Raw genomic sequence first — 23,223 nt, 5'->3', positions numbered from 1 at the left:
AGCACAGGGCCTGGTGCCCAGTCAATGTTTACTTGTTGAAACGGGCAGCACAGTCCTGCAAGTGTTTAGAAGAGAAGTTACATTTGAACTTGGTGTTGAAGGAGAAGGAGAAGATGGTGGTATGGGGGAAAAATTCCATTTACCCACATCTTCTGTCTCTAAGCCTCCTTCTCTAGATATTTCTAAAATTTGAGTTATGGTGATGGGTGTGACCATGACCTACCTCTGTAGGGTGTTTCTAGGATAAACCTCTTTCCCCTAAGCCTCAGCATAGGACTGACTCAACCAGTCACAGGACCTCTGGGCAGGGAGTCTAGGAAACTGGACTACAGTCTCAGCTCATCACTAACTCTAAAATCTTGAACAACCCATTTAGCTACTTTGCTAAGTGTCTTTATGGATAATAAGCTAAATGATGTGGATGATGGATTAAAATGGATTTAATAGCAGATAGTAATCAGGCATTATTGTGAATTAGGAGGTTCATCTTAACCTTAACACTGATTTCGTGTACATGGATTACATGCAGATTACCTTCCAGGAGTTGTTGTTCAGTCGCCAAGTCATGTCCGACTCTTTGTGAGCCCATGGACTGCAGCACACCAGGCTTCTCTGTCCCTCACTATCCCCTGGAGTTTGCCCAAGTTCCCTTCCAGGAGATGGACATCCAAATGAGGGAGCAGAATCTCAGATCATTCTGGGATTGTGTGGGGTTGGCAAGTGATTCCAGGTTAGTTGGGTAAGGATTCATGAAGGGTTTGTTTGTTACTAATGGAGTGCTGAGAATGAGCTACTGCCATCATAGAGGTCAGGCTGAGCCAAGACCTGAAGGTAAGAAGAGAGAGAATTCTACAATGTGAGTGATAACGAGGTTGTATATCCATTCATTCTCCAGTTACCTAGCAAGTTCCTACTGTGTGTCAAACAGGGATCAAGACAGACACGGTTGCTTCACTCTCGACATGTACTATTGAACAGGGAAATCGGGTTGTTGTTCAGTAGCTCAGTCATGTTCGACTCTATGCAACTCCATGGACTGCAGCACGCCAGGCTTCCCTGTCCTTCACCATCTTTTGGAGCTGGTTCAAACTCATGTCCGTTGAATTGGTGATGCCATCCAACCGTCTTGTCCTCTGTCGAACCCTTCTCCTGCCTTCAGTCTTTCCCAGCATCAGGGTCTTTTCTAATGAGTCAGCTCTTTGCATCAGGTGGCCAAAGTATTGGAGCTTCAGCTTTCAGCAACAGTCCTTCCAATGAATATTCAGGATTGATTTCCTTTAGGGAAATTGGGAGCTATACAAATAATTAAACAACTAATTAATTGTATTTATCATAATAAATGATAGAAAGCAAAAGTGCACTGTGCAATGATGTATGGTATCAGGACCTCCTCTGATGTGTGTTGAGAGGGCCAGGAGCTGAGAGCTAAGAATGAGGAGGAGCTGGCCAGGTGGGAGAAACCAGTGCAGCAGGAGCTTCATATGTGAAAACTGAAATGAAAATGGGTGTCTTCAGGAACCAGAAGAAGGCTCGCAGCTTAGGTAAATGATTTTGGACTTTGTCCTTGGAGCCTTGGGGACATGGGGTATGGTTGCAGTTTTGGCCTCTATTAGATAAGTGTTGGTTATGCAGATGAAGAAAAGTGGGCAGATGTGAAAGGAATTTCAGAGGAAAGATTATTTGAATTGGGGCTGATTTTATGCAAAAGGGAACGAAAAGAGTGAAATGTCTAGGTAGACTTGGGGTTTCTGGGTGGACAGTGAGGCCAACAACCAAAGGAGGTCCAGACTTGGTGCCGGAGGATAGTTGCCTCAGATCGGATGCTGTAGGTGTGTGCTCTTGTGGAACATTTAAGTGGAGGTGCCAAGGAGACATCCAAATGGTTCTCAGGATGGGGGTCTGTTTAGAGAGTCAGAGGTCTTTTATGGAGTCAGAGGTCTTTAATGTATGATAGATTATAATCGTAACCACCTCAGTGATGAGACTGGGAATAAAAGAGAGAGAAGAGGAAGGGGTCTATCTGATGGGAGTAGAAATAAAGTGAAAATCAGAAGGACAACAGAAGGCATTTACTTCAAACCTGAGATGAATCAATTCTTCCTTAATCAGATAGATTCTTGATCTGGAGGCTGCTATGCTTTTCTGAGGAATCCCAGGTGACCCAGTGGTAAAGAACTTGCCCGCCAATGGAAGAGATGCAGGAGACGAGGGTTTGATCCCTGCGCCAAGAAGATCCCTTGGAGGAGGGACTGGAAATCCATTCCAGTATTCTTGCCTGGAGAATCCCATGGACAGAGGAACCTGGCAGGCTACAGTCCATGGGGCCACAAACAGTCAGACATGACTGAGTGACTGAGCACACACGGACGCACTTTTCTGATCTGACTTAAATCTCCCTTCTTCCCTTGGGAGTGGTCTCCTGTGGAGATGACCCATGACATTGGGCCTACTGGAAACGGTAGTTTACTATTAAAAAAAAATTTATTTACTAAATTATAGTTGAGTTACAATGTTATATTAGTGTGAAGTGTACAGCAAAATGATTCAGTGATATATAAATTAAAATATATGTAAATTGTAAATATATATATACACATATATCGGAGAAGGCAATGGCACCCCACTCCAGTACTCTTACCTGGAAAATCCCATGGATGGAGGAGCCTGGTGGGCTGCAGTCCATGGGGTCGCTGAGAGTCAGCCACGACTTAGCAACTTCACTTTCACTTTTCACTTTCATGCATTGGAGGAGGAAATGGCAACCCACTGCAGTGTTCTTGCCTGGAGAATCCCAGGGACGGCAGAGCCTGGTGGGCTGCTGTCTACGGGGTCGCACAGAGTCAGACACGAATGAAGTGACTTAGCAGCAGCAGCAGCATACACATATATATTTATTTTTAGATTCTTTTCCATTATAGGTTATTACAAGATATTGAATATAGTTCCCTGTGGTAATCAGTAGGTTTTTGTTGTTTATTTTATATACAGTAGTACATATCTGTAAATCCCCAATTCCTAATTTATCCCTTCCCCTCTTTCCTCTTTGGTAGCCATAAGTTTGTTTTGTATGTCTGCGAGTTGATTTTTGTTTTGTAAATAGTTCATTTGTACCTTTTTTTAAAGACTCCATATTTGCTTTTCCCTATCTGACTTACTTCACTTAGTATGGCAATCTTTAGGTGCATCCACGTTGCTGCAAATGGCATTATTCCATTCCTTTTTTAAGGCTTAGTAATATTCCATTATATGTACATTATATGTACACACACCCCACACGTTCTTCATCCATTCATGTGTCAGTGGACACTTGGGTTGCTTTCACATCCTGGCTATTGTAAATAGTGTTGCTATGAACATTGTAGTGTGTGTGTCTTTTTGAATTAGAGCTTTTGTCTTTTATGAATATATAGCCCGGAGTGGGATTGCTGGATCATATGGTAGCTCTATGTTTACTTTTTTAAGCAACCTCCATCCTGTTCCCATAGTGACTGTATGAATTTACTTTCTCAACAACAGTATAGGAGGGTTCCCTTTTCTGGACAGGGGTTGGTTTATTTTCCCTTGAACTTTTTGTGTGGCTATAGTCTTTACATTTAACATTCTCAACTGAAACTGAAATCTTAGTCTCCCTCAGAACTGCATTTCTTAGCTGACGCCTTATAACAAAAATATTTCATTTGGTCACTTTTTCCCCTGTCAAAATTGCTCTCAGAATGTGCTTCCCTTTATATATGTAATTTTTGCTTTACCTGTCTAAGAACAGCAACAATTTGTATTTTTTTACGTCAAGTTTTCTTAGTTTTTACTTTTCTAGGAGCTCTGTCTGGCTTGTATTTATTTGTACATTTAATCAAAAATAGTACATTTAATTTGGCAATTGGAGCTTTTACTTAACAATTAGAAAATGATGTGGATTATTTTTATGTAACATTAGAAAGTCACTATGATCTAACAAAGTCTTATCATCTCAGTTCTGTAGATTAACTCAGTTTATTCTAAAAACAGTACGTGATATATATATTTACTACCGCTTGAGTTTAAACTCCACAGAGGAAGGATTTTGGTTAGCTTTGTCCACTATATATCTCAAGGTTGTAGAAACACATCTGGCACATAGTAGGTGCTCAATAAATATTTGTTTAATACAGATGACCCTTGAACAACATGGGGATTGGGATACCAACCATCCAAGCAGTCAAACATCCACCTATAACCTTACGGTTGGCCCTCCAATTCATGGTTCACATCTGTGGACTCATCCAACGGCAGATCATGTAAAACTATAGCAAGTATTTAGAGAAAAAACATCCACATATAAGTGGACCTACACAGTCCAAACCCATGTTGCTCAAGGGTCCACTGTAATTGACAAACATGTGTGAGGAATACAGATAAAGGGGTCTGAGGAACAACAGCATCTTTGCTCCATCTAATCTTCCAAATCGGCGAGCATCTTTATGACCATTACTTTGTTATGTGTGTGTGTGTGTGTGTGTGTGTGTACTATAACACCATCAGTTGTTTTATTTATTTATTTTTAACTTTGTATTTTGTATTGGAGTGTAGCCAATTAACAATGCTGTGATAGTTTCCGGTGGACAGTGGAGGGACTCAGCCACCCTATACATAATACATCTTCCCCAAGTTCTCCTCCCATCCAGGCTGCCACGTAACATGGAGCAGAGTTCCCTGTGCTGCACAGTAGGACCCTGTTGGTTATCCATTTTAAATATAGCTCAGTGTACATGTCAATCCCAAACTCCCTTTCTCTTTCCCCCATTCTTCCCTGCTGGCAACAATGAGTTATGACCATTGCTTTGAACTCTCAGTCAGCACCTAGATCAGCACCTGACTGAATGCCGGACTCTCAGGCAGCAGCTCTTAAACTATGCAATAATAGACAGTCCTGTGGGACCACAAGCATAAACCCAGTTGGCTACCAGACCAGGTGGTTTGGAGGTGTCCCTTGGGTGACAGTTATAGAAATCAGTGTTCTGGAAGAGCATATAACCTCCTTTCTGGGACACCCAGGTGAGCTGTAGTGAGGCAGTTGCTGAGTCATGTCTGACTCTTTGTGACCCCATGGACTGCAGCACCCTAGGCTTCCCTGTCCTTTACCACAGGAGCGCTCAAACTCCTGTCCATTGAGTCGGTGATGCTATCTAACCATCTCATCCTCTGCTTCCCCTTCTCCTTCTGTCCTCAGTCTTTCCCAGCATCAGGGTCTCTTCCAATGAGTTTGCTCTTCACATCAGGTGGTCAAAGTATTGGAGCTTCAGCACTGGAAGGCATTAGCCCTTCCAATGAATATTCAGGGTTGATTTCCTTTGGGATTGACTGGTTTGATCTCCTTGTAGTCCAAGGGACTCTCAATAGTCTTCTCTAACACCACTGTTCAAAAGCATCAATTCTTCGGTGTTCACCCTTCTTTATGGTCCAATTCTTGTATCCAACTACTGGAAAAACCATAACTTTGACTATATGGACCTTTGTTGGCAAAGTGATGTCTCTGCTTTTTAATATGCTGTCTCATAGTGAGGCAGATGGAGAGGGAAAAGATGGGGTCCCCCAGATCACATTCCTGAGTGCCCCTCTGTAGTGTCCAAGAGTGTGCCAACCTGAAACCTGCCTTTCAGGCTGAAGCTCCACAACAAGCAAATAGGCCTCTTTCACAGAGAGACTTGGGGGAGGGGATGTATTTTGGTCTGCTGTCTGTGTGGTGTCCTGGGTGGGCAGCCTGCCAAGAACTGTCTCTCTGATTGTTACAGTCCCATAGGACCATCGAGGACAGCCTCCCTGGTCACTAGAGTGAGGTGTTCCAGGGATTCCCCTGGGTGGAAGCTGCAAAAACCGGGACACTTGGTATAAAAGCTGGGACACTGGACATGAAAACCAGGGCACCAGATGTGTGTAAAAGTTCCTCTCTGGGAGACAGTGGTGATGTGGCATGGTGGAGAGTGCAAGAATGACACCTTCCAAGGAAAAAGAAAAAAAATCAATATGGCTTTGCCTAGAGAGAGAGTGCTGAAACGGTGCCCACCAGGATCCCAACAGGCCCCAGCCCCTCAGGCTGATGCTATAAGACTTGCAAATGAATCTCTTTGACATAAAGCCTGTTTGTTTCTTGAACAGTTGCTTCTGTGCTGGGCCCTGGTGAGTGAGTCTGTGCCCTTAGAGAGGCCTTTCTCAGTTCACTACAGCACTTCAAGTCTTGTGGACGTGAGCCCCGTTAATTTTCAAAGCCAAATATTTAGGAGGCTCATCTCTCAGCAGTAGGTCTTAAATATGGGGTATGAACCCCTCTGTCCTCAGGGGGACGCTCTGGCTTTGTGAGTTCCCTCACGATTGCAGGTCGCTGCCCTGGGGTGGGGTTTATGGCAGTGCCACGGCTCAGCCTCTCCTGCTCACTTTGATGTGTCTCCTTTCTAGTTTGTAGACATGAAGCCCCTGCACAGCTGGTTTTAAGGTCTTTTTCAGAAGAAATTGTTCTATATGTAGCTGTAGATTCAGTGTGTCCGGGGGAGGAGGTGAGTTCAGAATCTTCCTACGTTGCCATCCTAGCCAGCCTCCCCTCCATATTATACTTGCTTCAGTCAGGAAATTCTCCCTGCTGTGGCATTAGGGGACTAGTGATTGACTGAATTTTATGAATTTTATCCTTTTTTTTTTGTTAAGAGTTTTTGGTTTGTTTTTGCTTTCTGATCCTTATGGAGTTGATACTCTCTATTGATTTGTTATTCAGTTAGCTTGTGCTAAGTTGCTTCAGTTGCATCTGACTCTAGGTGACCCTATGGACTATAGCCCACCAAGTTCCTCTATCCATGGGATTCTCCAGGCAAGGATACTGGAGTGGGTTGCCATGCCCTCCTCCAGGGGATCTTCCTGACTAAAGGAGCAGGTAGAAATTTCGGCCTAAAAGTTTAGATATATAAGAAATAATACACGTTTATTTTAAAAGTTGAATTAAATTTGACTTGCAGATCTCATCTTCTGAGTGTAATCTCAGTCATTCTTGAGGCTCCTTTCCTCCTCAGGGTTGCATTGGAATTGAAGAGGCTTATGGCTAAAGCACTTGGAATACAGGCAGAAAGTCTCTAATTATAAAACGGTGGAACCTGGACCTGGGTGCAGGGTTCAGACTTCCCAGCTGTACTGCACATATGCTTATCCACATCCTCAGGGCATTGTCATCTGGGAGTGGCCAGGTCCTCCTCTCTCTGTGTCTCCCAGCCCTGCCTAACTTGTGCTGACCACAGTGGACAACTCTTGAAGCAACCAACCAGTGAACCTCAGTGCTTAACATAATAAATGGTTAGACTGGTTGAATCTCCTTGCAGTCCAAGAGACTCTCAAGAGTCTTCTCCAACACCACAGTTCAAAAGCATCAGTTCTTTGGTGCTCAGCTTTCTTTATAGTCCAACTCTCACGTCCATACATGACTACTGGAGAAACCATAGCTTTGACTACGTGGATTTTTGTTGGCAAAGTAATGTCTCTGCTTTTTAATATGGTGCCTACGTTGGCCATAGCTTTTCTTCCAAGGAGCAAGCATCTTTTAATTTCATGGCTGCAATCGCCATCTGCAGTGAGTTTGGAGCCCCCCAAAATAAAGCCTCTCACTTTTCCATTTTTTCCCCATCTGTTTGCCATGAAGTGATGGGACCAGATACCATGATTTTAGTTTTCTGAATATTGACTTTTAAGCCAACTTTTCCACTCTCCTCTTTCACTTTCATCAAGAGGCTCTTTAGTTCTTCTTCACTTTCTGCCATAAGGGTGGCATCATCTGCATATCTGAGGTTATTGATATTTCTCCAAGCAATCTTGATTCCCACTTGTGCTTCATCCAGCCTGGCATTTCTCTTGATGTACTCTGCATATAAGTTAAATAAACAGGGTGACAATATACAGCCTTGACGTACTCCTTTCCCAGTTTGGAACCAGTCTGTTGTTCCATGTCCAGTTCTAACTGTTGCTTCTTGACCTGCATATAGATTTCTCAAGAGGCAGGTCAGGTGGTCTGGTATTCCCATCTCTTTAAGAATTTTCCATAGTTTGTTGTGGTCCACACAGTCAAAGGCTTTGGTGTAATCGATAAAGCAGAAGTAAATGTTTGCTGGAATTCTTGTGCTTTTTCTTGATCCAACAGATATTGGCAATTTGATCTCTGGTTCCTCTGCCTTTTCTAAATCCAGCTTGAACTCTGGAAGTTCATGATTCACATACTGTTGAAGCCTGGCTTGGAGAATTTTGAGCATTACTTTGCTAACGTATTAGATGAGTGCAATTGTGCAGTAGTTTGAGCATTCTTTGGCATTGCCTTTCTTTGGGATTGGAGTGAAAACTGATCTTTTCCAGTCCTGTGGCCACTGCTGAGTTTTCCAAATTTGCTGACATATTGAGTGCAGCCATTTCACAGCATCATCGTTTAGGATTTGAAATAGCTCAACTGGAGTTCCACCACCTTCACTATCTTTGTTCATAGTGATGCTTCCCAAGGCCCACTTGACTTCACATTCTAGGATGTCTGGCTCCAGGTGAGTGATCACACTATTGTGGTTATCTGGGTCATGAAGATCTTTTTTGTATAGTTCTTCTGTGTATTTTTGCCACTTCTTATCTTCTGCTTCTGTTAGGTCCATACCATTTCTGTCCTTTATTGTGCCCATCTTTGCATGAAATGTTCCCTTGGTATCTCTAATTTTCTTGAAGAGATCTCTAGTCTTTCCCATTCTGTTGTTTCCCTCTATTTCTTTGCATTGACTGATGAAGAAGGCTTTCTTATCTCTCCTTGCTATCTTTGGAACTCTGCATTCAAATAGGTATATCTTTCCTTTTTTCCTTTGCCTTTTACTTCTCTTCTTTTCTCAGCTCTTTGTAAGGCCTCCTCAGTCAACCATTTTGCCTTTTTGCATTTCTTTTTCTTGGGGATGGTCTCGATCACTGCCTCCTGTACAATGTCACGAACCTCCATCCATATTTCTTCAGGCACTCTGTTTATCAGTTCTAATCCCTTGAATCTATTTGTCACTTCCACTGTAATCATAAGGGATTTGATGTAGGTCATACCTGAATGGTCTAGTGGTTTTCCCTACTTTCTTAAATTTAAGTCTGAATTTGGCAATAAGAAGTTCATGATCTGAGCCACAGTCAGCTTCCAGTCTTGTTTTTGCTGACTATATAGAGCTTCTCCATCTCTGGTTGCAAAGAATATAATCAATCTGATTTTGGTATTGACCATCTGGTGATGTCCATGTGTAGAGTCTTCTCTTGTGTTGTCAGAAGCGGGTGTTTGCTATGACCAGTGAGTTCTCTTGGTGAAAGTCTATTAGCCTTTGCCCTGCTTCATTTTCTACTCCAAGGCCAAATTTTCCTATTACTCCAGGTATCTCTTGACTTCCTACTTTTGTATTCCCCTATAATGAAAAGGATCTCTTTTTTGGGGTGTTAGTTCTAGAAGGTCTTGTAGGTCTTCAGAGAACCATTCAACTTCAGCTTCTTCAGCATTACTGGTCAGGGCATAGACTTGGATTACCATGATATTGAATGATTTGCCTTGGAAATGAACAGAGATCATTCTGTTGTTTTTGAGACTGCATCCAATTACTGCATTTTGGACTCTCTTGTTGACTATGAAGGCTACTCCATTTCTTCTAAGGGATTCTTGCCCACAGTAGTGGATATAATGGTCATCTGAGTTTAATTCACCCGTTCCAGTCCATTTTAGTTCACTAATTACTAAAATGTCGATGTTCACTCTTGCCATCTCCTGTTTGACCACTTCCAATTTGCCTTGAGGCATGGACCTGACATCCCAGGTTCCTATGCAATATTGCTCTTTACAGCATCAGATCTTGCTTCTATCACCAGTCACATCCACAGCTGGGTGTTGTTTTGCTTTGGCTCTGTCTCTTCATTCTTTCTGGAGTTGTTTCTCCACTGATCTCCAGTAGCATATTGGGCACGTACCGACCTGGGGAGTTCATCTTTCAGCGTCCTATCTTTTGGCCTTTTCATACTGTTCATGGTAGACCACAAAATTAATTCTCATATGAGTCTGTGGGTGAAACAGTGGAAGATAAAGCCAACTGTATAGAACAAGAGTGTTAACACTGGAAGACTGGAATGTAACTGTAATTCAAAAGAAGGGAGCAAATGTGGAGCATGCGATGAAAAGGATTCTGGCATTGGGAAGCCAGATGGAAAATAATGTTATTAGACTATGAAAGATAGAAGGAAAAACAGGCCCCATATAATATGAAAGGGGAAGTCTGTTTGCTAGCCCTGATTTGGTTCTGTTCTCTATTCTCCGCTCCCTCTTTCATTGGGCCCCTGCTTCCTGCTGCAGGATTGTGAGGTGTGTTACCAATATCTGGAATGAGGTCTTGAGCTACCAAGTTCTCAAAAAAGAGAATGTGCAACTGATACTGCCTAGTCTGCTTAAAAGGTGCATGTTTAACTTTTTGAATATGGTTTGTATTATTTCAAAATTCAAAAATACCCATGTTCTATGGTATCAGGAGGCAGTTGTGGTGATTTAGAAAGATAACCCCTACTGGTACTTTACTAGATTCTCTTCCTAGAAATTATGTCAAGGTCATAAATGGACAATTGGTATCTGTGTGTGTGTGTTTGAGCTGATTCTGTATCACTTAAAAGTACACAGTTGAAGGATAAGAAAAAGTCATAGCAGAGTTAAATGTTTGAATTACATGGTATTTTTCTTTCAGTGATACCTGATCTGAGCTCATCCTGACATGGTCTGCAGATTTATATTTAGATTTATTTTTTGTTTTAAAATGGCTTCATGTGTTTTCCTGTCATTTTAGGTACCCCAGAATCAGTGTGCTGGAAAGAAGCAGAAATAGAAATAGGTAATGACCCAGGGTTTGCACAGTTAAGGGGAAAACTCACAGGGTGGGCTCATTTCTCGATGTGGGTTAGGACCAGGCAGCAGTTTGGGGGAGGTTTGATGGGTTCAGAAAACAATAGCATTTTATCATTTTAGTTTCTAGAATCAGAAGGATTTCTTTCAGTCGTCAAGAGTCCTCCTTTAAAATGCAAATAATTCAGAGCCAGGCCATGACCACCCAATACATACATTGTAGGTTAGCTTTTCTGCTGGAACTAGTGGAAATGGGCTAAAGGGTCGGTGTCCCGGGGCAGATGGACAGGGGTGAGGCTTACAGGAGGTCCGAGTGGGATGGGACATGGTGCTGACGGGACTGAGGGAAGGCCATCAAAGACAAGCGTTAGGCGAATGCCTCCTCATAACTTGACTTCCTTTGTGAAATGTTGTGCTTCGGCTGAAGACTTTCCTCCACTATTCTAACATAAATTTGTGTGTTTTGCGCTGATGACTTGGGGTGCAAAAGCTCATGTTGCCTTCTCAGAGTTTGAGAAAAAAATGAGGTGGCTTCCTTTTCAGAGATGGCCCACCGTCCACGTTACCTGTGGGCCTCTGCCTTTCTCACTGCTGATTTTCCCTCTCCTCCCTAACCATTTCTTGAAAGGAAATGGTGTTCTGTTAAAACTATTTCACACTTGTAATTAAATGGCTGTTTATGTAATTAATGGCTGCCTCCGAGGCTGTGCCCAGGCCTCACAAGCCAGAACTCTGTCTTGTTTGCGGTGTGTCCTGCAGGTCCAGTACCACGCCACTCACGGAGGAGGCGCACCATGAAGGTTCTGGAGCGACTGAACGAAGCTCCGATTAACTGCAAAGTGATAGGAGAGACACAAACTTTATCTTACCTTAGGTAGAAAATTTCAATTGGTCTTTTTTTTTTTATTTAAAGTATTTATTTGGCTGCTTTGGGTCTTAGTTGCAGAATGAGGGGTCTTTAGTTATGGCGTATGAACTCTCAGTTGTAGCACATGGCATCTAGTTCTCTGACCAGGGATGGAACCTGGGCTCTCTGCACTGGGTGCACAGAGTCTTAGCCATTGGACCACGAGGGAAGTTCCTGCTTCAATTGATCTTCTAAATAAATGAGGTCCTAGGAATGGAGAACCCAATACATAAAATACGTTTTAGGAAGAGTAAGTGAGGAAGGAGCTGTCCTTGTGGGAAGAATTTTTTCTGGTTCAATGTCTTTGTGATTCTCTAATTCCAGAACACATAAGCTGCCATGTTTTGGACTTCTGTGGGCAGCCTGCATTTTAATCATTTCAGTATTTATTGGCCTCATGGAGGGAAAGGAAGTGTGAAGAAAAATGACTCATTTTACTACTTGTTAGCAACTCTATGTTGGGTCAGGAAGGTGAAACTAAGAGCTCAAAGAATTTTGGTGGGTTTTTGAAGGACGTGTTTGTCTTCTTTTAAATTATTGAGAGTCATGTATAGTTATAAAATTGTATATAGTTATAAAATAACTATATTTATTATTTTTTGTATTTAGTATAAAAATAATAAAATTATTATTAAAAACTGCCAAGAAAACCCCCCAAATCCTATCTGCTTGGAAATATGTTAGGGTATAAATGTGCTAGATTTTTGGGAGGGCCGGGAGGACAGTGGTGATATTCATAATATTAGTGCTGCAATAGGTAACTCCCATTCCGCAAGAAGAGTTTAACATTGGAGATTAGGTCCTGGAAAGGATGATGCAGGTGATGGGTGTAAAAAGCTGAACATTACTGGTGGGACTATAAATTGGAACAGCCACCATGGAGAACACTATGGAGGTTCCCTAAAAAGCTAAAAATAGAGGTACCATATGATCGAGCTACCCACTCCTGGGCATATATCTGGAGAAAACCGTAATTGAAAACATACATGCACCTTAATATTCATAGCAGTGCTATTTACTATAGCCAGGACATGGAACAACCTAAATGTCGATCGACAGAGGAGTGGATAAAGGAGATGGGGCACATACATACAATGGAATACTACTCAGCCATAAAAAAGAATAGAATGGCGCTATCTGAAGCAACATGGATGGACCTGGAGATTGTCATATCGAATGAAGCAAGGCAGACAGAGAAGGACAAGTATCATGTGACGTCGCTTATATGTGGAATCGGAAAAAAAAATCGTGCAAATGAACTTATTTATAAATGAAATAGAGTCACAGATGTAGAAAACAATCTTATGGCTATCAAGGGGGAAGAGGAGGAAGGATAAATTGGGAGACTGTGATTGACATAGGCACACAACTAAAATAGATAACTTTGAAACAGACAACTATGGAGGACCTACTATATAGCATAACGGTACTCTACTCAATACTCTGTAATGACCTCTATGGAAGAAGAAAGTAAAAAAAAAGTGGATGTATATACAGTATATGTATAACTGATTCACTTTATGTACCTCAGAAAGTAAAACAACATTGTAAATCAATTATACACCAATAAAAAGTTTTAAAAACCCCAAATAAACTAAAAACAAAAGGCTCGTTGCCTCTGCCTTTGGCACTACCCTTTTGATGACGGTAAAGGCCTCAGCTTTATATTTAAGCCTTTGAAATGGAGGAGTAACCTCTCAAAGGTTTGGTGGGAACATTCCTTGGGGATCTGCCAGGAGCTGGGACAGGGGCTTGAGTGGTTCCTGGAACTGTTCACATCCCCACCCCACCCACTGTCACTCCGTCCCCACCCCCTCACGTCTCGGAGGAGATAGGAAGCTGCAGATGGGCTTCGCTGGGAGGTGGTGCCTGTGTGTGGGGCGGTGGAAATACAGGGACGGATATGAAAAAAAAAGCCTCACTGATTCACATCAGGACAAAGTAATGTGACTTTTCAGATTAGCAGATTGAAATCTGTTGCCTCAGCTCAGCATTTCTATTTTAGGTCTGGAGACCATCTTTCCAACTGTTTCTTTCTTCTTTTTCATTCCCCCTTTCAGGCCTCCAAGCCCCTTCTGCTTTTTAGCTCTTTCATTTTTCCAGTGCTGTGGAATTTCTTGCCTGGAGTTTCTCAGTTGCCTAGGATGAGAATTGTTGAACCTGATATTTTATCATAGGCTGGACTCCATTACAAGAATCTCAAATTGAAGCAGGCTGGGTTCTCCATATTGAGTGAGTGCAAGACTAGATGAGGATACACATACCAAAAAGAACAAAGCACCAAAGAATAAAGCATGAAATTCTATTAAGAGACTAATTCTGTTGTGGGCACTTCGCAAGAGCACCTCCCACTGACACCACATAACTTTGCACATTGGCTCAAACATCCATGACAGAAAGTTTCTGTTCCTGTGTGATATATAATCTTTGTGCATTTCATATCATCAGTACAGCAGAAACTCAGTTTAGTTGCTATAGACAATGATTATCTGTATCATATATATACATGTATTTATATACACACATATATATGTATATCACATATGTGTGTGTATATATATACATTGCTGCTGCTAAGTCGCTTCAGTCGTGTCCAACTCTGTGTGTCCCCATAGACGGCAGCTCACCAGGCTCCCCTGTCTCTGGGTTCTCCAGGCAAGAACACTGGAGTGGGTTGCCATTTCCTTCTCCAATGCATGAAAGTGGAAATTGGAAAGTGAAAGTGAAGTCGTTCAGTCGTGTCCGACTCTTAGCGACCCCATGGATTGCAGCCTACCAGGCTCCTCTGCCCATGGGATTTTCCAGGCAAGAGTACTAGAGTGGGGTGCCACTGCCTTCTCCGATATATATACACAGATATGTGATATACATACATACATAAATAAACACATGCATACATACACACATACATACATATACACACATTCATAAATATATTTTCCCCTCTCTGTGCCTCTGCTGGCTTAAGCAGCTGTGCAGGTGTTTGATAATTTACTGGGATGGGACAACTGAGAGAAATGAAATCCAAGAATTGTTGAATTGCATCTCATGACCAATGAAGTATTGGCTCTTTCTAGTATTTCAAGTAGGGGGTAAAGAAATTGGATATTTAGAATTGTTTTTAATTTTGATATTTTATTTCTAAGGAACACTAATATTTACAAAACTCCTTATCTTTTCCTTTTCTTTCCTTTTGCTCTTAAGGGACAACTTTGCTAACTTTGCTAAGTTAAAATACTGTAGGGTTAATCTCTTAAATATATCTGTGTATTAACTTGTACCGAGTGCTTTTTGATTTAGCTTTTCCTTTAATTGGTTAGTTACAGTATTACTGACTTAAGCAGTGTTGAAGTTTCTGTTTCAGTTCCCATCTTTAAGTCACAATTAATGAAAAGCCTTTTCTCTTCAAATGCATCATGATCTTGTAGGAGGGTGTTTATACATTCTCCCTTTTACCTATTTTTAGACATAAAATTGAAACTAATAAATATTCTCATGTCATCCAGAAGTAAGAAGGTAACTTCAGCATTGTCTTAATATCTATTACATTTTATTGTGTCTCTCAGTGATAGATTCTTGGAACAGTACTTGGTACAGAGGAGTTGGTATATCAATGTTTGTGATGATGATGGTGGTGGTGATGATGATGATATTCCAGAAATGTCTGTGTATATCCTGGGATTGATCGAGTAATTGATTCAAACATCTAGCATCATGAACAGATTCACTGAGCAAGTACTACATGTAGGCACTGTGCTTGACCCAGAGGTTTTGGAGGTCAATAAGATTTAGTCCCTATCCCGAAGTGTTAGTTGCTCAGTTGTGTCTGACTCTTTGTGACCCCATGGACTGTAGCCCACCAGGCTCCTCTATCCATGGAATTCTCCAGGCAAGAATACTGGAGTGGGTAGCCATTCTCTTCTCCAGGGGATCTTCCTGACCCAGGGATTGAACCTGGGTCTCCTGCACTGAAGGTAGATTCTTTACTGTCTGAGCCACCAGGGAAGTCCATCCATATCCTGAAGGGGCCCTCTGTTGGTTGAATGCTGTTTTTGACCTACATCAACTGTAGAAATAGAAATGGCTTGACAGATGAGGAGAGAACAGTGTTCACACACAGAGTGGAAGAATATAAAGTGGTTCAGCAGATGTTATTTGTATTTGGAAGACTTGAGCCTAGTTGTGCCGTGGAGACGTGGGAGCCATCCACTGGTTCTCCCTCAGTCCTTCTTGTCCCCGTGGCACATGTTTGAGGGGTCTGGGTCGGGTTAGAGGAACATAAACCTGTCTCACATGAGTATCTAGGGACTTGCCCTGCACTCTGGCAGTGTGGAGGAGTGACCTTCGTCAGTCTCCTCTCCTCTTGATTCGAGATGCTCAGAGCTCTGGAGTTAGAGGTTGGAAAATGAAGGGTTAACCCCGGGGTTGCTGCAGCTGAATATACAGCATAAAAGCGATTGAGGATGAGATCACTTCTGTTTTGGGAACCTAAAGGCAAACACAGTTGCATTTGTTCATGTAATCATGGCCTTGTTTGAGGTTGTTTATGTTTAGAAAGTCATGTTGGAATATTTATCAGCTGGGGTAAAGAAACCAACCCTGGCTACTTAGGCCAGAAAGGATTCCACTGGAAGGCTATTGGGCAGCTCTTAGAATTGAAGGAAAGGGATGAAATACGTGACATGGCCTCAGAAAGGAAGTTGGACAGTTCTAAGGTTCTAAATATTGGGGAACTAAGGGATGGTCTTTTTAGGATGAATCAGCAGCAGTCATTTTCCATCCTGACATTCTTTCCCTGGAGATTCAAATTCCTGGAAGAGTGAGTTGGCTGGGTCATTCTGCCCATCTATTTACCAGAAGGTTGAGACTGCAAGGAGCTAGGGGGTTTATCTTGGTGGATATCTGCAGACAATGACAGATATCCACTCCTGCCATGAAATGATGGTATATTTCTCAGGCCTCCCACTTCCCAATATTTCTGGTCTATTTAGTCATAGGTAGTCCATCAAAAAAACTTTTGATCTTTTAGTGCATGGCTTGGGCATGCTGGTAACTCTGAATGAGCAACAAGAGGTGATGGGTGGACCTATGGACCCCAGAACGGGAGGTTGCACATAAGTGGCTTCAGATGCACTATGGTTCAGAAGCCATAGAGTGGAGACAGTATTTCTCTAATGGAGGTCTGCATTTCCCTGGAGGACTCTCAAAGAGAACTTCAAAAATGGGAAGTTTCATTTCAATAATAATTTTAAAAATTGGTCCCTTTATCTACTTTTTCTGGATCAGCTGATGATACTTAACACCACAGGTGCTGAGTTCCTTCTGTATTCATTTTTGGGGCATTGGGTTTTCTGAAGCTCTGGCTTTGATAGAAATTCATTAACTGTCATGGTCTAACGAGAGAAAAATAGAAGCAGGCTTAATATAAAAATAATCTTTGCGTCAAGCACAGACCAAATGATATCACAGGGTGCTGTTTTTAGAAGAGAGAGAAATGTTTGGGGAATGGTGTTTTCATACGGCAAGTAGCAGCACAGGCATGATGAATGCAAGGGAAATTGGGCCGTAGCCGTTAGCACCGTGGGCAAATTGAAAGCGGCAATTTAGTTTCAATGAAACGACATAATTCTTTATATGCACTAATGGTATTTTGAATTTTATTGGCTTTGCAGTTTTGTCTGAGTTTAATTTGTCCACTTATTTTTTATAGTGGTATGAGACTACCAGCATAAGATATAGATCTACACGTATAAATGTAAAGTCCTTTTATGTATTTAAATTTATCTATTTAAATAAATGGAGAAGGCAATGGCACCCCACTCCAGTACTCTTGCCTGGAAAATCCCATGGACAGAGGAGCCTGGTAGGCTGCAGTCCATGGGGTCGCTTCACGACTGAGCGACTTCACTTTCACTTTTCACTTTCATGCATTGGAGAAGGAAATGGCAACCCACTCCAGTGTTCTTGCCTGGAGAATCCCAGGGACGGGAAGCCTGGTGGGCTGCTGTCTATGGGGTTGCACGGAGTCAGACACAACTGAAGCGACTTAGCAGCAGTAGCAGCAGCATTTAAATAAATTAAAATAAAAAGTAGCTTTGGTCAACTCTGGAGGTCCTAGAGGAATTTTGTTTCTTTAAAAGGAAAAGTCTCTTATTCAGGTTTTGGAAATGCTGGTCTGCGGGGGACACTTGCCCCCCCACCCATCCCATCTCCATGGAGACGTACACTTCCCCACCCCAGGGGTGCTGGCTGTGGTCATGCCACTTGCTGTAGCCAGAAAGGAGAGGCTTGAAAGGAGCTGATGGTTCAGTTTGGCCTCTCCTTTTCCTATTGTTCTCTGGGAGAGGATAAAACTCCTAGAGGAGAACATAGGCAAAACACTCTCCGACATACATCACAGCAGGATCCTCTATGACCCACCTCCCAGAATATTGGAAATAAAAGCAAAAATAAACAAATGGGACCTAATTAACCTTAAAAGCTTCTGCACATCAAAGGAAACTATTAGCAAGGTGAAAAGACAGCCTTCAGAATGGGAGAAAATAATAGCAAATGAAGCAACTGACAAACAACTAATCTCAAAAATATACAAGCAACTCCTCCAGCTCAACTCCAGAAAAATAAATGACCCAATCAAAAAATGGGCCAAAGAACTAAATAGACATTTCTCCAAAGAAGACATACAGATGGCTAACAAACACATGAAAACATGCTCAACATCACTCATTATCAGAGAAATGCAAATCAAAACCACTATGAGATACCATTTCACACCAGTCAAAATGGCCGCGATCCAAAAGTCTACAAATAATAAGTGCTGGAGAGGGTGTGGAGAAAAGGGAACCCTCTTACACTGTTGGTGGGAATGCAAACTAGTACAGCCACTATGGAGAACAGTGTGGAGATTCCTTAAAAAACTGGAAATAGAACTGCCTTATGATCCAGCAATCCCACTGCTGGGCATACACACTGAGGAAACCAGAAGGGAAAGAGACACGTGTACCCCAATGTTCATCGCAGCACTGTTTATAATAGCCAGGACATGGAAGCAACCTAGATGCCCATCAGCAGATGAATGGATAAGAAAGCTGTGGTACATATACACAATGGAGTATTACTCAGCCATTAAAAAGAATACATTTGAATCAGTTCTAATGAGGTGGATGAAACTGGAGCCTATTATACAGAGTGAAGTAAGCCAGAAGGAAAAACAGAAATACAGTATACTAACGCATATATATGGAATTTAGAAAGATGGTAACAATAACCTGGTGTACGAGACAGCAAAAGAGACACTGATGTATAGAACAGTCTTATGGACTCTGTGGGAGAGGGAGAGGGTGGGAAGATTTGGGAGAGTGACATTGAAACATGTAGAATATCATGTAAGAAACGAGTTGCCAGTCCAGGTTCGACGCGAGATACTGGATGCTTGGGGCTGGTGCACTGGGACGACCCAGAGGGATGGTGTGGGGAGGGAGGAGGGAGGAGAGTTCAGGATGGGGAACACATGTATGCCTGTGGTGGATTCATTTTGATATTTGGCAAAACTAATACAATTATGTAAAGTTTAAAAATAAAATAAAATTAAAAAAACAAAACAAAACAAAAAAAAACAAAAACAAACAAAAAAAAAGAATTAGATGCTGTTGGTCCGAAGAGAATGACAGACATGTGGAGCTGACTGGGATTCAGCTGAGCCCAGCCTAGATTAGCTGAACTCTAGCCAACCAACAGGTGCGTCAGCAAAAGAGAAATTGTTGCTTGTTGTTTATTGAAAGAATAATTGCTTATTATTGTATGATATTCCCAGGTGGTTTGTGACACAGTTTTATAATAGTGATAACTGATTGATATGGTCTAGCCCATTGGTTAGTTAGCACTAGAGTGTTTAAATGTTTGCATTTAAAAAAAATTATTTATTTGTTTTAATTGGAGGATATTTACTTTACAATATTGTGATGGTCTCTGCCATACATCAACATGAATCGGCCGTAGGCATACACGTGTCCCCTCCCCTCTAAACCCCTCTCCCACCTCCCTCCCCGTCCCTTCCCTCCAGGTTGTCACAGAGCACCAGCTTTGGGCTCCCTGCATCACACGTCAAACTCTTACCGGCTATTTTACATATGGTAACCTCTATGTTTCAGTGCTATTGTTTCAAATCATCCCACCCTCTCCTTCTCTCACTGTGTCCAAAAGTCTGTTCTTTATGTCTGTGTCTCCTTTGCTGCCCTGCACATCGGATTGTTGTCAGTACTGTCTTTCTAGATTCCATGTATATAATACTCTTGGATTTTAATGAACACTATGTACCAGTTATTGCTGTGGGTACTGTGACTTTGGAAGTCTTCAAAAAACAGACCAAGTCTCAGCCCTTAGGGAGTGCATATTCTAGTGGATGTTCAATAATTTTTCTCAACTATTTATGGATCTGATAAATGCTTTGTTTTTTCCCTTTTCCAGCAGGGCAAACTAACATTGCACTGACATGTTTGCAAAGTGACCATTATCTGGATAGAGGGGATTTTGTCTACCTGTGTGGTCTTATCTGCATATATATGTCATATATTGAACAGAAAAGTCAGGGAATAACTTGACTACTTGATGTTGCCACCATTATCATCAAAACTGCCTTTGTTAAGGCATTTACTTCTCTTGACTCATGGCCAGAAATGTCTAGAAAAGAATATAAAAATAGATGGAAAAATAAGAGCATCATCACTTTGTCTACTAATTTTGCTCTTGCTTGATTTTACTTCATACAAAGTTTTGACTGGGTTCCATAACTAAAAATAATCTCCCTGCGTACGTGAAATTTCACCAGGGTAAATGGCTGTGTGTGTGCTTATATTTATGCATGTCTGGAAATTCTGCCGACTGTGGAGGTCTGTGGTGGCTGGTCTGGAATGAAAACATCATCCTGGGAAGGGAATTTGAGTGTAATGTTGAATACATTTAAAAATATTATTCAAATGACGGAAAAGTTCAGTTTTATGACTTTGGAGACTATTGGGAATCAGTAGCAAAAATTCACATTTCTTGTTTCATGGACAGCAGAACTGAAATGCAGCTGTATGTATTAAATTCTCAGAGGTCTTAAAGCTGAAAGGCCCATTTCGGGTGGGTTTAACTCTAGAAATGTAAGGCTTGCCTGTCCAGGTTAGCCCTTGATTTCGTTGTTGCTGTTGTTCAGTTGCTAAGTCATGTCCAACTCTTTTGTGACCCCATGGACTGCAGCACACCATGTCTCCCTGTCCTCCGCTGTCTCCCAGAGTTTGCTCAAGTTCATGTCCATTAAATCGGTGATGCTAACTATCTCATCCTCTGCCACCTAGACAGATAGTAGCAAATACCAGGCAGTTTGAAAAATAATTTATTCCACTTGGAATGTGGTGAAGTTTGATATTTTTTGCTTTGCTGTTCAATTCCTTTTTGTCTAGGTCTCAAATGTCAGTTGTCTAGGGTGGGGTAACCCTGTTGACAGACATGGAGTACTTGGATGTCCATCAGAGCATGAAAGGTCTTTCTCCCTCTATCCTGGGGATCCGTTGGTAGGTGAAAGTCTAGTTTACTGAGAGAAGCTGGCTTCCCTCTCTGTCCATTCTATAGGTAGTCATACCCTTGGCTAAACTTAACTCACCATAATCTTTGGGGTGATGTTCCTTGCACTTTCTTAGAACCTCTGTTTTGTCTTTCTGGAGGAAGTAAGGAGGGAATGGTTTGCAAGCGTGTGGGGTGTATTACTGGGGTATTTTTTTCCAGCCATTTAGATATAATGCTTTATTTCTAGGTTAAGACATGAATGATTTTCTCCTGATTGAGTTAAGCCGAGTGCTCAAGACATAGATGCCTAATTGTAACGTGATCTCGTAGGATCTGCTCTCAAGGCTGTTGAGTTTCCCCAGCTCTCTGGCGACCTGCTGCTTCCCAGGGCCTGGACACTTTGACTGGTTTGTGTTAATGATCAGGCTCTGGATTTCCATCAAGGTGTTGCAATGACTGGAGGGAAGCATTAAGTGCTAAAGTAACTGAACCTGAATTGAGAGTCTGGTTTCGTAAGAAAGATCTCCATGTGCTTGGTTGGGAAGATTAATTATTTACCTAAACTCCTCTCCGACAAGGCCTAGGCCAAGTGATACTGGCCAGTGCCTGGACTTGGAAGTGAGGTCTCCTAAGACTGACTGTCAGAGAAAGGGTTGGAGCCAGAGGTCTGGGGTGAGCCTTGTCCTACAGCAGTGGTTCTCGAAGTGTTTTCTTTGACCAGCATCTTCTGTATTGCTGGGAACTTATTAGAAACATCACAGCCCAACCCCAGACCTGCTGATTCAGACACCCTGGGGATGGAGCTCCAGACAGATTGTTCTAACAAGCCCTCTGGGAATCCTAAATTGAAGACTCACAGCCCTAAAAAGAGCATCAGGGATCCCAAATCTGTCACCCAGGGTTGGAGGGTGGCCATCCAGGGCTCATCATGAAAAAGATTTCCCCTGATATCAGTTAACACATTTAGCAGAATAGTCACTTTTTAAAATATGGAAATTAAAAAAATGTTACTTATTTATTGGCTGGGCTGGGTTTTCATCGCTGTACGCAATGAAGGCTTTCGCTAGGTGTGGTGCACGGGCTCCTCATTGCGGTGACTTCTCTTGTTCCAGAGCATGGGCTCTAGGGAGCATGGGCTTCAGTGGTTGTGGCTTGCGGGTTCTAGTGTGCAGGCTCAGGAGTTGTGGTGCACATGCTTAGTTGCTCTGAGGCGTGTGGTAGACCAGGGATCGAACCCATGTCTCCCGCATTGGCAGGTGGATTCTTAGCCAGTGGACAACCAGGGAAGTCCCAGAACGGTCACTTCTAAGACATCACTTAATACTCATTCATTTATTTCCCCAAGTGTTACACTAGCATGTCAGTGATTCATGACACATTGCAAATGTAGAGAAATTGGTGCTTAGACCATATTTTGATATTTTACTTGTAGGTTTACACATTTTTGTAGCCTGATTTCTTTTCATGTTTGTCCTGCATTCTTTTAGAACTTAAGTCTATGACTTCAGTTTTTTAAACACTCATTCAGTCACTCATCTATTCACTCAAATACCATGGAGCACCTGTTATATATTAGAACTCATATTCTGTTGTCGAGAATAGGTGATGTGGGGATGTGATGTCTAACATGAATCACAATATGCCCAGTTGAAGTGAATATGAAGAAACTCGGGAGCAAAGAGGATGGAGTGGCCCACAGGACCTGAAGGAAGGATGGCCTTTGGGAAATTCTCACAAGGAAGGCAGCATTTAAACAGAGACCTAAAGGAACAAAACATTTACCAGGGAGTCAAGACAGGTAAGAGTATTCTGGGTGGAGAGAATACACATGGGTCTGTATCTGCTATAAGAAATTACCAGAAAGTTGGTAGCTTAAGCTATACAA

The 23,223-nt window shown here is 42.1% G+C and overlaps 1 protein-coding gene across 5 annotated transcripts in view; it reads left to right on the top strand.

Annotated features, from left to right (window-relative positions):
• NCALD (neurocalcin delta) overlaps nt 1-23,223 on the top strand; it is a 539,433-nt gene that overhangs the window by 144,074 nt on the left and 372,136 nt on the right. The window contains exon 1 of one of the 5 annotated variants that reach the window (XM_086336200.1): nt 10,829-10,874. The exons of the other annotated variants lie outside the window; for them this stretch is intronic. The gene's annotated coding sequence lies outside the window, so the exon portion shown is untranslated. Of the gene's footprint in view, nt 1-10,828; nt 10,875-23,223 lie in introns of those variants that run through there. 5 annotated transcript variants of the gene reach the window in all.

This window comes from Bos grunniens, chromosome 14, assembly GCF_055505025.1.
Source record: "Bos grunniens cultivar Pamir isolate PY7600 chromosome 14, Bosgru_T2T1.0, whole genome shotgun sequence".
Taxonomy (NCBI): domain Eukaryota; kingdom Metazoa; phylum Chordata; class Mammalia; order Artiodactyla; family Bovidae; genus Bos; species Bos grunniens.
The sequence above is the reverse complement of the archived record's forward strand: the minus strand, read 5'-3'. Positions and strand labels throughout refer to the sequence as shown.